General features: G+C 39.8%; 1 protein-coding gene across 2 annotated transcripts in view; it reads left to right on the top strand.

Annotated features, from left to right (window-relative positions):
* The first annotated feature begins 7,026 nt into the window (after positions 1 to 7,026).
* Positions 7,027 to 16,959, top strand: part of slc39a14 (solute carrier family 39 member 14) — a 37,549-nt gene continuing 27,616 nt past the window's right edge. Inside the window, exon 1 of one of the 2 annotated variants that reach the window (XM_079689527.1) lies at positions 7,027 to 7,330. The gene's annotated coding sequence lies outside the window, so the exon portion shown is untranslated. The remainder of the gene's footprint in view (positions 7,331 to 16,959) is intronic. The other variant, XM_079689526.1, reaches the window with a different exon arrangement.

Genomic DNA, 16,959 nt, shown 5'->3' with positions numbered 1-16,959 from the left:
TGTTGGATAAAGTACCATCTTATATCTGCTCCCTGATCTCTCGGCAAATTGAAAGTACTTATTGCCTGAGATCTCATGCTGTGGTTTTATTAAATGTGCCAAGTGCTAGGACTGTCTTAGGGAAGAAAGCTTTTAGATGTGCAGCTCCACTAACTTGGAACAGTCTGCAAAAAGAATGTAAAATTACCAAGCTGGTACCACTACATGTTTTTAAAGCTCGGTTGGATGCTCCACAGTCAGATGCTGTTGGTACCTGTACATGTGGATAGATATGTAAATTGTAATCCCTGTATTTTTTGCTGTATGATGTCCTTTTGTTGTTCTGTTGTTTATGTTTTTATGTCTTCATGTGGAACCTACTGCTGCAGGTCTCCCTTGAAAAATAGATCATTGATCTCAATGGGATTTTACCTGGATAAATAAAGGTTTTGAATTGAATGTCGAGCATTAACTGCAAGTCACTCAAATGCATAAACTGGAGAATAATTATGTTACAAGTGTTACAGAAAACATATCCAAGTGTAACAAACATCCAGTATTAACCTTGCTGTTTTTTTACTAACAGTAACCAACTAATAATTTTCATGAAGTGCATATTTATTCCAAACTCACAATATATATATATATATATATATATATATATATATATATATATATATATATATATATATATATATATATATATATATATATGTAATAAAACATAATGCACAATGGTACACAGTATCCAAACTCTTTAGGCACTGGTCAGAGGCATTCATGTAAAGCAGATCACCAGAATCCAATACTGGTAAAAACGTTGCAGAGATCAAATGTTTCCTTGTCTGAAAGGAGAAACCTAATTTTAAAACAACATTTTCAGTGTGTGACTTGAAAGATAAGTTCTGATAAATAATAAAAACTAGATATGTGTATGTAGTGACCCTTTCAATGTCAATGTCAGTCCCTTGAACAGTACAAATGTTGGGGAGAAAATAAGTTAACTTTTTGCGATTTGAGAATATCATGAGTTTGGAGTTGTCTGCATTTAATACTAACTTGAGTTGAGATAAATGGGATGGAATAACATCAAAGGCAGACTGGAGGAAATCAAGACTTGCTCTATAGAAGAGGATGAACAATAAATAACAGTATCATCTGCATAAAAATGGAAAGCAGCATTTGAAAGATTATTCGAGATTATTTACATACAGTATATGGTGAAATTATTGGTCCTAATATGGAACCTTGGCGCACACCCTTTCAAATCAAATCAATCAAATCAAGTTTTATTTATATAGCACATTTATAAACGATTTTTGGTCGAGCCAAAGTGCTGTACAAATAATAAAAAATACCCTACAGTAAAGACATTTTACAGCTAATACAACAGCAGTTTGTTCAGAATATCAGTATGAGAAGAAAACGACACCCTTTGTCCTTAGACCCTCACATCGTACAAGGAAAAACTTCAAGAGAAAACCCACAGTTTAAAGGGAAAAATGGGAGAAACCTCGGGGAGAGCAACAGAAGAGGGATCCCTCTCCCAGGACGGACAGACGTGCAATAGATGCCGTGTATAAATCGAGGAGATAATACATTTGCAACATAGGTAGACCGAATGTTAGGAAATGCATGCGTCTATAATAATAGGATGAATCCACAAAGATGTCAACAATCCTGTGGGAGCCTTCAGGGAGGCAGCACGACGAGACCCAGGCAGGACCGCAGAGACAGGTTCAGCCACGACCCGAAGTCCACGACTTAATCCAGAACTCAGGATAGAGGATCCAGGATGCGGGACCACAGCAAGAGGATCAGCCTCGACTCAAGATCACATCAAGACACAAAAGAAGAAAAATTTGGCTGGGTTAATCGGAACATGAGAATACACAGATTCAGACAGACAGAAGGAAGAACAAGCACTCCCTTTGGAGTGATTTTTTTTAAATATTGAAGTTAAATGCATCAATCTGGTGCACTTTGAGAGCAAAATGAAGAGATGGATACCTCTCAACATACATATGAAACAACTGTAAACAGATTTACTTTGTCTTTATGGATTCGATTGTGGACTTGATTGTGATTGCTGCACATTATCCCTTACTTAATAAATACTTTTTTTGATAATCTATTATATAGAAAAGTATATCATATTGATATATAATATATAATTTATTGATAATATATAATATAATCAAATATAACAATCAAAACGAAATAAGTAGTATTAAGTATTAGGGCTAAGAAAATATTGTACATGTGAAATAGTTGTATGTATTGATTTAAATTGACATGCATACGCTAAGAAAAATAGTCCGTTGTTACTGTTTGAACTAACGTACCAACGGCACTGAACATATTACATATTACCTACCATATTACGTTTTATACTTCTTACCTTCGATTTCTCTTGTTCTTCTCCTCATTCGTCTTTGTTTTTCTTCAAGTTTTATTGTATTTCTTCAAGTTTTTATCTTGTTGGTCGAATGCACTTAAGCGTCAGCTAAATACAATGTAATGTAATGATCAAAAACCCCTCTATACTCTAGACAGCGTGGGTAAATTACCGTACAGCCAATCACAATGCGTGACGTCATTACGTCGTGACTTCGTGACGTCACTGGTAAGAGACGGATCCCGAACACATATGGTACCCCAAACACATCTGGTACCGACACCGGCACCTTGCCGGTACTCAGTAAGAAGTGCCGGTACCACATGGGTAAAAATCAGAAGTGCCGGTACTGCGTACCGGTGAGTACCGGCCCAATTCAAGCACTGCATGTACTTGCTTTCAAGCAGAACACAGGGGAAAATAAACTTAGCGGGAGTGTTTACGTGTTCGGCGTAATGACGTACAACGGCCTCGAAGATTTCTGTAGTCCTATTCAGCCACTCGGTAACAACCATCGTTTTTCAGACACGTAAACTCTTCAAAAATCCCCAGTGGGGTCACTGCTGATGTATTTAATGTCGTAGAACAAAACGTCAATTACCTCTTAAATTTGTGTCAACCACAGACCTTATTTCGAGCTATTTTCCAAAACCCTATTGAAAAAATGCATTGCTTTTTGAGGAAGGAACCGGAAGTGCTAAAAATGCTAACTTACTTCCGGGTTTTACGACGCGTCACTGCGGCTCTCTATACCTTGTGTTTGTGTGTGTGCTCCGTTTGTGTGTGTGTGTGGCCTTCCGGCGGAACCTCTACCCACAAACATTGGTTCCTACCTTCATGAGAGGATAATCGGTGCCTCACTCCCATCACTCCTGGACCTCTACAACACCTGCCTCACCCGCAGAGCACTCAGCATCTCTAGTGACCCCACCCATCCCTCCAACTGCCTCTTCACCCTCCTGCCTCCAGGGAGGAGGTTCCGCAGCCTTAGGTCGAGCACCAACCGACTAAAGGACAGTTTTTTACACCAGGCTGTCAGCAGGCTAAATCCTCTCCACTCTCTCCGCCCTCTCCCCCCTGACCCACTGGACTATAACTCCCTCAGACACTAAAATCCAGCACCAGATACTTTTTACGCTGCTATGGACAATATTGCAATAATGCACATTCTGGACAATTTGCACTAATATTTATTTTTGCACATTCAATGGACAATCTGCACTAATGTACATTCTCAGAATATTGAAGTGACTGTTATTTTGTATTGATTGTAGTGTTTTTATGTCGGTCTTAATGTGTGCAAATGTGTCCTTGACTGCGTATATACATACATATTTGCACACATATTTTAATATTTAATATTCTATTTATATTGTTTTTCTATTCGGGATTGTGGGAAACAGTATTTCGATCTCTTTGTCTGTATACACAAACTGGAAGATTGACATTAAAGTTGACTTCGGCTATACCCACTGTGTTAATTGGCTCCTACAATGTGGAATTATTACTTTATTCAGAAGTATTCTTAAAAGACTTAACATGTAATAGGAAAAGTTAAACATGTTAATTGTTGTGATCCTAATGAATCTCAATCTTTGTGTTTCTTCAGCTGAACAGCCTGCTCCATGTCAAGGCCCTGGAAATCATGCATGCAGACTTAAAGCCTGAAACATCATGGTCGTGAACCGCTGTCAGCAGCCGCTGCAAGTCAAGCTTATTGACTTCGGTCTGGCTCGCCACGTTTCTGAGGCTGTTCCAGAGACAGCTGTGCAGAGTCTGTGGTATAGCTAGGTACTGGAGATAATAAAACATGTGGCATGGAAACTGTGGCTTTGTTGCAAACGTTAGAAGTCTGTTTTTTTACCGGAAAAGAAACAAAAGTGAACAAGAAGTTCTCCTCTTCTCTCAGGGTACCAGAGGTCATCCTGGGAATGGACTTCAGTGAGCAAATAGACATGGGGTCTCTGGGTGCTGTGGCTGCATGAATTGCTGCAGGCTTGGCTTTCCCCCCCACGCAGAACACGAGTATGATGCGCTGAAACACATTATGGACGTTGGTGGGTCAGCCTCCAGATTACCTGTTGAACTGCAGACAAAAAAACAGCCTTATCTTCAACAGTGAGGGGAGCTAGATCAGCAGACCTGGAGACATAAGGTATCTGTGTGTCTGTCTGTGTGTCTGTCTGTGGATTCCCTGGTGCATGTAGGTTGTCTTTTTTATTTTATTTATGTAATATAATGTTATTACAAGGATTTATTTGATGTACTTATTGATTGCACTGCCGTGATTCAATACGATTATAAAGACAATGTTTTACCTTACATTTCTTCCAGGTGATATCTTATAGAAACATGGCCAAGAGAGATGAGCTGCTGAACGTTGTGGATCTTTTAAAAAAATATGCTGCTGGCAGACAAATAATGTTGGATAATTCCCCTTAAAGGTCCCCTATTATACTGATTTTCATCAATATATTATAGGTCTCAGATATAGACAAAACATGTCTCTGAAGTGTTTGGCTGAAATACCAAACAGACCATGCATTGTGATAATGGACATGAGAGAGGCTGAGCCGAGCGTCACACCGTAGCTTTCCTCACAGAACGAGAGCGTCCAAAGTGTTGCTTTCAATGCCATGACTCCTTTCGAGGAAACAGTCTTTGCTCATCCAGACGGCTTGTCTGTGAAACTTGAGGATGAGGAGGGCGTGGCAGCTTAAATGAGGTTGGTCACATGTCAAATGTCTTAGTCTCATGTGTTTTTATTTTTTGATTACACTAACTACACTACTGATTCTCTGTGGTTGTTCAGAGGTCCTCAAAGTGACCAGCAATGAGAGAAAGGGCGGTGTCAGTCGATTTTTGAAGAGCATCAGAAAAGCTCTCTTCTCCTGTTTCCACCAACATGTCATGTTCATTTAGTGAAGTGTTTTGAAGTTATCTTTGTTTCTTGTCAGTACAAATATTGATTAACTTAAAGAATGCCTTTGTGATATGTGGTGAAACTATAGAAGAGAAATACTGCTGGACTAATTGTTTTGTATTATTTAAAAGTAGTTTTTTTGTGAAAAATCAAATCTGATGATGATGAAAATGTGATATGGTCAAAAGGTTCAATACAGCTACTAAATAACCTTTAGTCTAGAATTTATCATCACATGATTAATGCGGGTTTAGGTTCCAGTTGGATGGTTAGGTTTTTCTTTTTTTCGAAGCGGTTAACCAATCACAAGAGAGATGGCCAGCTAACCAATCAGAGCAGACTGGGCTCTGGTTTCAGACGGAGGGTGAAAAGAGGTGCTGCAGCACAGGCATTATGAGAAAAATTAAGACCTTTTTGAACATTAAAGCATGGAGACATGTCACAGTAGAGGCACAATTAACATACAGATAGGAACCTGAATATGAGCAAAATAGGGCTTCTTTAAATGTAGTCAATTCTTTATTTAATGTCAACAAGATGAATGTAACAAACACTTTTCAGCTTGCAGGGTTTTTAGACATAACTTTATTTTGAGAATTCAAAAAGACAGGAAATCAGGTTGAATTTAAGTTTTTCCACAACCCTGCTGACAAATCAACAAACAACCGTACGACATAACCTCCTTGGCAGAGGTAAAAATATCAATATGAAAAAAAGAAAACAACTAATCATTTTTTTAGCAAATTAATGACACAAAAAACACTTATAATATTAACTAATATATTATTGATTTGTAACAGTGGTTGCATTTGGTCCTACTGCTCTGTCTCACCATTCAATATCTTTCAAACCTTTTTCGAGCTTGCATAGTAATAATTTATCTTAGATTGAAATCGTTCGTTTGAACGTTTGAACAGATAATTATTTGCAATATTTGATTAAAAGGAAAATGTAGTAGCAACTAGCTACAATTGCACTTCCTAAGGCTGTACTTGGAAATACGTGTAATGCCATTCAATTGCTAGAAAGCTTCAATACCTTTAATAATTTAAACAGTTTTAGTTTTTGATTGCAAACTTCTTCTCGTAAAAGTGTGGCTCGTTGGTCTAGGGGTATGATTCTCGCTTTGGGTGCGAGAGGTCCCGGGTTCAAATCCCGGACGAGCCCACCGTTTGTTAAAAGTTACTACATTTATACATCGCATGGTTTCTGAACACGATGTTCTTTCTCACCACTTATATAATACTTCTTAAGATTAATATGATAAAACCATGGGTTAGACTTGTATACAGTGACAAGTATCCGCATACGTGGCACTGAGTATATCCAAGCCAGCTCTATATGGCGCTGATCCAAGCCAACCAGAAGTAGGTCCGGTCTTTGAACATTTCTCAATAAAACATTTCTCTCACTCTGTTTAGCAAACAATACAAAACGTATTAAGACTCCTGAAATAATCGGAAACATTTAAAAATGTGTACTGTGTACAGTATTTGTTAAAGCATACATCTCCCTTGTTCACGGTTATCTCTGTAGCCTACAGTGTATGTTTCCTTTTTATGTTGTGATTTTCATTGTCGAACAAGTCTATGGTTGTTTCATGTATAAATGCAATGGTTTAAAGTGCTGTTTTTCAATATGATAATGATAACACATCATATTTAAAATAAATACATTTAATGTGTTTTTATATTTGTAATATGCCCAATGGAAAGACATTTACTTAAAACGTGTGGTCTTGCAGTACTCGCTATCGGCCAGGAGAGGGAGACAAAGCCGTTTGGAAAACCTGGAGGTGTCGACGTCACCAGCGGGCATGACCCCCACATCCTCCACGCTGCTGCTGCTGAGATGTGATTGAATGGGAGGACAAATCTGTCCGTCTGTGAATGAGTGAACGTACCAAGAGACATTTTATTTACCCCTGTGTGTTTGTGTGACACTTCTGGTCTTGTCAGAAAAAAGAGAGGACGCTAACTGCTCAGAGGAGTGGACGTCAAGCTGTGTTCTGCCCTCAACAGCATCACCGGGTAAGCTAATTGTCACGGCTAATAGGAAGAAGCCGGCTGTTATGGCTCTTCCTTAGCTAGCTAACTGTAACCGGCTCACCGTGAGACGTATATTCAAATATCAGAGGTTTCTCGCACTTGGTTAGCTTACCAATAGTCGAGCGTGGTTGAGTCAAGACATGCTATAGAAGCTAACCTAAGGTAACTAAAGAAAGACTAAAATGATCTTGCTCATTTACTTGTATCCATCATTCGGTGTTTTACTATTGTGAAAATACAAGCTTTCAATGGGTAATCCTCTATTCAAAGCATAGTATAACTTAGGTTAGGTTAGTGTTTTATGCACCCCTTAAAATCATTCCTGTTTTTGATGGGGAAGGAGCAATCAGATAATTTACTTTACAATAATGCCACTCTGTCAACATACTAATAGGAGGAAAAGCCCTGCATTCAAAACATGACTTAAGTCAGTATGTATCAGTAGAATGCAGCCTACATAAAGGATCAAAGCTATTTATTGTACAGTATGTGGTCCCTGTCAGTATTTTACGATATGTTTATTTGTTATCATCAGAGGTGGAAGAAGTGCTCAGATCTTGTATTTGAGTAAAATGTCCTGCAATACAAATATACTTAAAGTACACAAAGTAGAAGTACTCAATATGCAGATTGGCCCATTTCATAATAATATATATTTTGATTTTAATTATTGATGCATTAAAGTGTTCTCAAAGCTGGTAAAGGTGCAGTTAGTTTGAATGACTTTGTAGCTGTTGAGTTCTACTCAGGTGGAACTAAAGTCTGATTTAAGTGTTTATTATATTTCACATCATTAATCCAAATCTGCAAATAACTAAAAGTATTAAATAAATGCAGTGGAGTAAAAGTACACCATTTACCTCTAAATTGTAGTGGGATAGAAGTACTAAGTTGCATAAAATCGAAATACTTAAGGAAAATACAAATCCCTTATAATTGTATTTAAGCACAGTGCTTGAGTAAAGTTTACTTAACATCACTGGTTATTATAAATGCTGCATTAATGGATATGTTGTATTTTACTGCTACAAATGTTAAAGGTTGTGTTTTTTTTATTTTTAATATACTATTGTGTAGTTTAATATACAGCAATGTATCATAATCTATATATTTTTTAGCCTAAGAAATTAAGTATTGTTTACACATGCTTAGTTACATTCCAACACTGTCTGATTTTGAAACAGTCAGCATAATTATAAATACATCTCTGTCATCTGACAGCCTTCCTGTGGTCTCTGTAGTGGTGAGAAAAGTGCTCAAATCCCTGAGGACAACTAGCAATCATGGTTCAGATGACCATGATAAACCTAGAACAGTCATTTGTTTCTTCCAGGTCTCTGCAATGGAATATTTAAGGTACAAAGGTGCTCTATTTTGCTCGTTTTCAGGTTCATGTTTGTATGAAGTGTCTATACTCTGACTAGGGGTGTAACGGTTCACAAACATTTCGGTTTGGTAAGTTTTCGGTACAGCAGAAAAAATGATCACAAAACATGAAATATTTTTGGGGGGTTTTTAATTATTATTAAACAGTGAATATTCACTCAAATGTAAAATATAATAAAATAAACATTAAGGTGCAGCATTTCGATGAACTGATGGTTCTTTTGGTACCGGTGATATTCACGTTCGGGTGATGCCTTTTCAAATGAGTGTGCAAGTTTGATGTATTGCCAGCCGCGTAACCAATTTTAGTTGAACAATGCCGACAAACAGCTTTGGTTCGGTCCACCTGTCTTTGTCCGTCATCCTTGTACGCAACTGCGAAACCAAAATGTTCCCAAACCGGAGACTTCAATGATGCTGGAGGATTTTCGAGCTCAACTTTATCTGCGTTCGCCATTTCAACAGTTCCTCAAATTACTGACTAAATTTGAACGCATCCCTGTGACCAGCTCTCATAGTATGCCTCTCGTCCAATGAAATGACTTGGTCGCTCTATGACGCATTGAAATTACACTGAGCGCTGCGTTCCTGCAGCCCTGGAGCATGGGCTGCAGGAACATGCTACTCGAACACTGCGACGCAGCACCTGACATTACTTCCAAAAAGTTTTTCACGTTCTCAATTTTTTACGTTTAACGTTATATTCGTTCGGTACACTTCGGTACACACCTGTACCGAACCGAAGGGCCAATACCGAATATTTTCGGTACGAATACGTATGCCGTTACACCACTAACTCTGACATGTTTTCAGACATGACATGCTTTAATGTTCAAAAAGCTCTTTATTGTTCTCATACTGTCTGTGCTGCGGCACCTCTTCTCACCCTCTGTCTGAAACCAGAGCCCAGTCTGCTCTGATTGGTTAGCTGGCCGGCTCTGTTGCGATTGGTCAACCGCTTAGAGATGTCCCGCCCCTTAACCATGTACAATATGTTGGAGCGCTAGCCAATAGAAGAGCGAGTTATAGTGATGTCACTATGTTACAGAAGTTAACAAAGGAGTCAAATGGAGGTGTTTCAGGCAGGGGGGAGTGTGGAAAGGAAGGAAAAGGGGAAACCCCCCAAAGCAAAATAGTGCCCTTTTTAAGAAGGAACTCTTGAAGGTCACATGTCATTGCCATTTCCACTGATCATAATTCCATTGTAGAGGTATACTAAAATAGAAAAATACTGTGCAATTTTCCAAACTCACATTGGTTTCGAATACAGCATCTCTGTAAAGTATGTGTATTCAGCAGTATTCACTTTTTCCACTAAACGGCTCTCTGCAGCTCCCTCCCCCCCCCCTCCTTGATTTCCTTGTTTAGCGATACACAGCCAAACACAGCCAAACTCAACCTGAACACACACAAAGTCACAGCCGAAATAAAAACTAAGTGTGGCTTGATATTGAGTAAGAAAAAGGTTTATAGGTTGATAAACGCCGTGAGAATGGGTCTGCAGAGAGAATTTCGCGCAATCCCAACTGTCTGTTATCAGCCTGCAGCAGGGAGCAGAAATCAGCAGGGCTGCCTGGACTGAGTGTGTGTGTGGATTGGTCAATTTGGACCAATCAGCGGGGGCTTAACGTAACGGCTCCGCGGACGTAACGTAACGGCTCCACGGATTGGCCAATTTAGTTCCGGGTACGTGCTTTCGTAAGCACGTACCCGGAAGAATCAAATGGAGGATGACGTCATGATGACGTTTCACCAACGAGGCGTTTTGGGGAGGTATTTTCTGTTTTAGAGTTTTACTCGCTACAGGGGGTACTTTGATGCTTTTGACTCTGCACACCGTTTACATGCCGAAAAACCTTCATAACACACTAGGGGATGGGTAATAACCGGAAAAGCATGACATGTGACCTTTAAGGCCCTGACACACCAAACTGACACCAAAGAATACGTCCCGACGGAACACGACTGTTGTGTCGCCTCACGTCTCCTGCTTCTTGGCCAACAGTCGCACTGGAACACACCGCAAAGACTTTAGCCGACAGCCAAGTAGCACGTACGAACTGCACATGCGTGAGTGGCAATAACTCTCCTTACCAGCAGGCGGCAGTAGTGTGTATTCGTCATTCAAAAGAGGCAACAACCGGAAGACAGAGAAAAAGAACAGACTCTGTGATATAAACAAACAACAAATAGCGTGTGCGTTCCATTTTGACTCTCGTCCATCGAAAACATGTCTTGTGCGGTACTGGAGCTATCAGCCATTGGAGTGTTGCTTGCGGAAGACATTCTTCGTGCCTTCTTAAAGCGTTTGTTTACTTCCCTCACCTCCGTTTCGCTTCTCATGCACTGATTCGCTAGCTGAACAGCCAATCAGAGTGATTTATTTGGCCCGACTGCCCGACGCATGGCCGATTCAACAACGGTGCGGGACACACCAAATTGAGTTTGGGCGACAGGGCACGCTTCGTCGTCCAACTAACACCGACTCCGATAATCGGCCTGGTGTGTCCGGGCCTTTAAGTCCTTGGCTCTTCCAACAATGCATCAATTTACTTGTATACTTAATTTGTAGAGCCTTCTTTATGGAATTGGTTTCAAACCACAGAAAAGCCATACAAATACATTTGCAGCTTGAGCAATACTGTAATCGGAATCAAAACTGAAATGTTTGCCATTCAAGGGGAGTTGAGATTTAGGGTGTTGGTTATCAGTTATGTATTCATTTTTTTTAAAAACCGCTCCTGTTGGATAATGTAACTAGTCAAAATAACCAAAAGTCTCCTTCAAATGTATTTCAGAACTGTACAATTGTAAAACAAATTAAAACTGACACTTCATAACTGTTCTCAGGTGCAGGAAGTAGGTTACATGTGCCCTGTCGCTTTCTGCTTCCTGGTTTCTGACCTCTAAGCTGACCTCTGGGTAAAAGTGAGGGGTTGAGACAAACCAAGTCATGTTGGAACCCTTTAATTGATGGTGAATGGTGCCTTGTTGTACACTCAGGATGAGCAGACAATTCGTTAAGTGAACCCCGACATCATGCCCGTAGCCATCCTTCTCTCATCTAATGATAGTCTTGGTTTATGATAGCAGCCTGGGGACTTAGCAATAATTATGGGCCTTGGGTGAAGGTGGATGAGTCGATGCTCAGGTGAACATCCCCCTGCTCTAACGGTATATAAAGTGAACCCTGATGAAACAGTGGAGAGCACAGATGTGAGAGACAAACCACACTCTCTCTAAGGAACATATTGCTCTAAATTGTGAGGGAACAAGCGAGGGACTGCTGCCGTTTGTGTCCTTAATCATAAAAGGTAGGCAATGCTTTATCCGGTTTCAATAGTGTTGTTTTTTTCTAAATTTTAACTTGCTAGATTTACGAGCCCAATGTGCTATTTAGCATGCCTTGCTTTATGCTTTAGAATGATCAGACATGTTTATTTTCTGATACTGACACCAGAAAAGCTGAGAGGAGCACTAAGGAGAGTGATCACTGCTGGGGTCTGATTCTGAGTCGGCTTCCACTAGTGCTGGGGGGAAACGATTATTTTGAAAACGATTAATCGGGCGATTATTTCATCGATTAGTCGACTAATCTAACGATTATTTTTCTGTTGTTCGATTTATAAAAAACATAATGTATCTCAAAGAAATACCATTACAAACATTACTTCATTCATGACAACTGCGCACCAGCTTACGTGCAGCCCTGGCCTGGACATTGCTTGGCTCCGTTAGTTGACATACATTGATACTATAAGCTGACTAACGTTAGTCTAATGTTATGTTTGACTCGTAAACGACCACAACATGAGTTAGCTCTCTGTGCAGTTTGTTCGTTCCGGGTTAGTAGCGGCTAGATAGCGGTGTTCTGCAGACGTAAACTAGCTACCATTCCATCCAACATTAAATGCTGACAAACGTTAACTAACACACAGCTGGCGCCGCTAGCTAGGTAGCTAACATTAACTACTAACCAACCAAGCACGAACAAACCGCACGGAGAGCTATAAGATAGTTAGCACTACCGAACTGCACAGAACTCAAGCTGCACAACACACAAGGGCTGTTCCTATTTATGAATATGCTTTTATTTTTGAAGGAGAGGTAGCGCTGTTGACAGGAAGTTGTTGTTGCTATGGAAACAACGTGACAGAGATTAACGGAGAAAAGTAGTAATATCTACATATAAAGACGGAGAAAGTAAACAATAAAGTTTAGTTTTAGCACCCCCCGAACAAGCTCTTACGTTGATATTGGAGATTTCAATCAATTCAATTTGAAAGACCTAGGGCGAGATGTTTTTGTTTGGGGGCTTTTTGCAGGGCTTCGTGCGCAATCCTGTGAGGAGGAGGTGGTAGCCGTTTCAGTCTCCATAGTGTTTAAAGTGCGATTGCGAACTGCTTGTTGTTGTTTTGGGTGACCCACGTGTGTGTGGCGATGCGTCGGAAATATGTCGTCGACGATATTTTGAAGTCGTCGACGCATCGCTACAGCACTAGCTTCCACACACGTGGCACTTTGAGAACTAGGTAATAACTGTCATATTTGTTAAGGGGATATGTAGGTGCTGCAGATAGTTAAACACATTGTGTTGAATTTAAGGGTGGGATCACCACACCTATCGAATAAATAATCATGATATCCATTTCAAAAGATGCTCTTTGTCTTGTCAGTTAACTGAATATATATATATATATATAATATTTTTTCTGAAATTTCGGAGAACAAACAATGAATATAGAAAGAAAGCTACCAGTTGAATAATCTATTTAGAAATTCATTTTAAAATGCAGGCTTAAATACTTTTCGTGGTTGCTGACTTTTTTGATAAAATAAGTTGTAATGTGGTAGCCTCTTCCCCCTCAAATGTGTCCACTTATGGCGCATTTCCACTACAGCGCGGTTTAAGCGAGCCGTGCCGTGCACGGCCCATTTTTGGTTGTGTTTCCACTTGGCCTAGTACCGGCTAGCGGGTACTATTTCACAATTTTTCTGGACCCATAAAATCGAGGTTCTTAGCGGGCCTATAACCAGTCGGGCTGAGTATGCTAAACTAGAGAGAGAATCGCTGGCAAGGGAGCTACAACTACAACAAGATGAACAAATTTGACCGTGATTTAATTGTAATACACGTTTCAAAATGATGCCGAAGTAACAACATACTGATACCGGTTAGTAAAAACCATGAGTTAATGCTTTGACAAGTCTGCAGACAGACGGCAGGCGAAAAACCTTTTAAAATGCGTGTTTTCTAAATGGAGATCGGCTAAGCTAACGCAGTATATGCTCCGACCGTCCACACTCACAACAACGGCCTATACAGACATAAATAAACCAGCGACTGTATTCACCATGACACAGACAGTCTGTGGTTTTTACTTGTTTAACTTTTGTCTAGTTTCTGAACAGATATGAGGAGCTGTGAGCTTGAGTGCTAACAGCTAACGGCTGATGTTGTTTTTCTGTGGTTCGCATTGAAGATGACGTCACGGCTCCGCCTACACTGCGTTACTATAGTTACTGCCCAAGCTACTAAACTGTAATGGAAACGCAGCATAAAGTGAGCCAGTCCTAACAAGGCCTAACAAGGCCTAACTATACTGTACTAAGCCGAGCGAGGCCCTGCAATGGAAATGCGCCATTAAGAGAAACTCGTTTTGATCCATAAGACTGTGTCTTGACTTTATTCCTCTTGCGCCAGTCTTTTTCTATTTATGTATTACATCAAAATCAGATTATTTAGTATCCAGAAGACAAACCAATGTCAAAAATCTTTGGGCTACATTCATTTAAATGCATTTGAGGTGTACTCACAGTCCACTTTTAGCTTTACTTTATGTGGCGATGACGGTACTAAAGGTGTTTTGTTCAAAGTTTAGCATTTTTTGCTTTATTCATCCACTTGTATACGCCACTGAATTGTTTTAAAGACAATTCATTTCATTGCAGGGGAATTCAATCAAGATTCTGACCAAAGGCAAGTTGAGTTTAGTTGTGCTGTAGACCTGTACGCAAAAACACTGTACACCCTTCACCTGCTACCGAAGTAGTACACAGCAGGTTGACCCATTTTTAGTACAGAAAAATGTGCCAAGTTTATATCAGCCCTTTTATCAGTCATAGATTGCTTCGCCTTGAGGGAAACTCCTTTTCTTTAGACATAATGGTGAACTTATAAGCAGCTCTAAATAAAACAACACTTTTCCAAGATGGATAAGAAGCTAAATTATTCTCATTTGTTGAAAGGTGTTTGTCTTGATTGGTGGCGATTTGCTTGCTTTTAAATCCTGGCAAGTGCAGAAAGTGGTCCCTCGTGCACCTAATTTAGTTCTAATCTCTTTTTTCCATGTGGCGTTCACAGGCTGGTGGATAAGTGTTTGAATTGGCTGCGTCTCCTGCCTCAGCTCCTGATAGACTTGTGACCAATCAAGAGCTTTCTCAGGCAGGCGGTGATGATGGCAAGGGAACATTCTTTTGTGTGACGACGATGTGACGCTAATTCTGATAACACTGTTTGCCTGATGAAGCCTAATCACCACACGTGCTAATTCACTCAAATTCGGTGCTCAGACTTCCTGGTGACAATGGTGATGAAAAGTCAAATGTGTTTGTTTACCACCTTTTCTTTCTTTATTACATCCTAGCTCGTGGCTTGTCTAGCTGTCGCCTGTTTTGTTTGTGGTTTCTTATCTGACAGCAACGTCATGGTGACTTTATAAGAATAGTGACATATTTAAAGGCTGAGCAGAGTAAAACCATCTGCCTGCCTCTGGGAATTGAATCCAGCAGACTGTGACCAAGCATTTTCCTGTCTTTCTCTACCCTCTGTAGAATAGTGCGGGGAATGAGTCTTAAAACCCGGAAACGAGTCTGGATTTTTTCACTTTTAGGGCTCCCTTGTATGGAAGTCAATTTTTCTTGAACGTGTTTTTAGTTAGAAGCCTGAAAGAAGGGCTGTGGTTAACACAAGCTTATGAAATGTTCAAGTTTTGTCCTACGACTAACAAGTGGCTAATTGACACTACTCAACATCCTCACGCAGAACACAAGTCCGCCTTTAGCTTAGCGGTGTTGATTTGAAGTCATGCGGCCGTGAGGTTGTTTATAACATAATGTTAGCTATTTACTAGGGCTGCTCAATTAATCGTATTTTAATCGCAATTACGATTTTGGCTTGCAACGATTATGAAAACAACATAATCGAAATAAAACTTTTTTTTTTTTATTTCTTTTTTTTTTATTGGTTTTTCAGTTGAATTATACTTAAAGTTCAGGGTAATCAACTGTTAAAAACATACTGTTCAACTATTTTTGTTCAATAAATGGATGTAAATGGATAATCGTTTTTAATATACGTGATATCAATTATTGACCAAAATAATCGAGATTATGATTTTTGCCTTAATCGAGCAGCCCTACTATTAACTCTTACCGATTTACGCTTCAAATATAATAAAAGGAATGCTAATATGTGGAAGAATCCTGCTGCACAATATGTGTAAGCATCATAAAGGTGTGCCAAATATCTTATCTTCTGAAATATTCCAAAATCCAATGGATCAATCCCATTGCTTTTCCTAGAGGGAGCCTTCTGGGTCCATCTACAAAAATACCTCATTACACCACTCTATTCTCATTCTCCTCTGCTGCTGGCTCTCTTGTAAAACTCATATTTAACTCCATGGCAGCGACCATCATTGTCATGGTGAAGGACTTCCCTTCTGCAGACTGCCTGCCGTCTTTCCTCGCCTCCCTTTTATCTCCACTGCTACAAATAGGTCTTGGACTCTAAATGTATGTGCGTCTGAGATTGCGGTGACATCAGTCTGACCTGACATGCTGACATTTAAAAGCAGTTTGTATTGTTTAAATTGGAACGTAGCCACACTGAGACCAAGGCAAAGGTCTGCCAGTGAAGAAGGATTCTGCTCCTTTCGTGTTTACTTTTAGCTTTGCTGTTTGGACCTGTATCTCTCCTCTGCAAAATAAGGAGTCCAGAGAAACTCTCTCTGGATGGAACTTTGGGATGTAAGCCTTTGCAGACCATTTACATGCACACAAAACGACATGGCACACTACTGGTTATCTGGTTATCTTGCTCTTTGGTGAATAGAGCAGATACTATATTTGAAAAGGATATCGTTCAGAATCAGTATTTGTTTAATAAACCTTGAATACTGATAGGCCAAAATTGACCCATGATGAGTTTTACTACCTACAAA

Source organism: Notothenia rossii (genome assembly GCF_949606895.1).
Source record: "Notothenia rossii genome assembly, chromosome: 6".
In the NCBI taxonomy this organism is placed as follows: Eukaryota; Metazoa; Chordata; class Actinopteri; order Perciformes; family Nototheniidae; genus Notothenia; species Notothenia rossii.
This window is presented reverse-complemented; position numbering and strand designations above follow the sequence as displayed.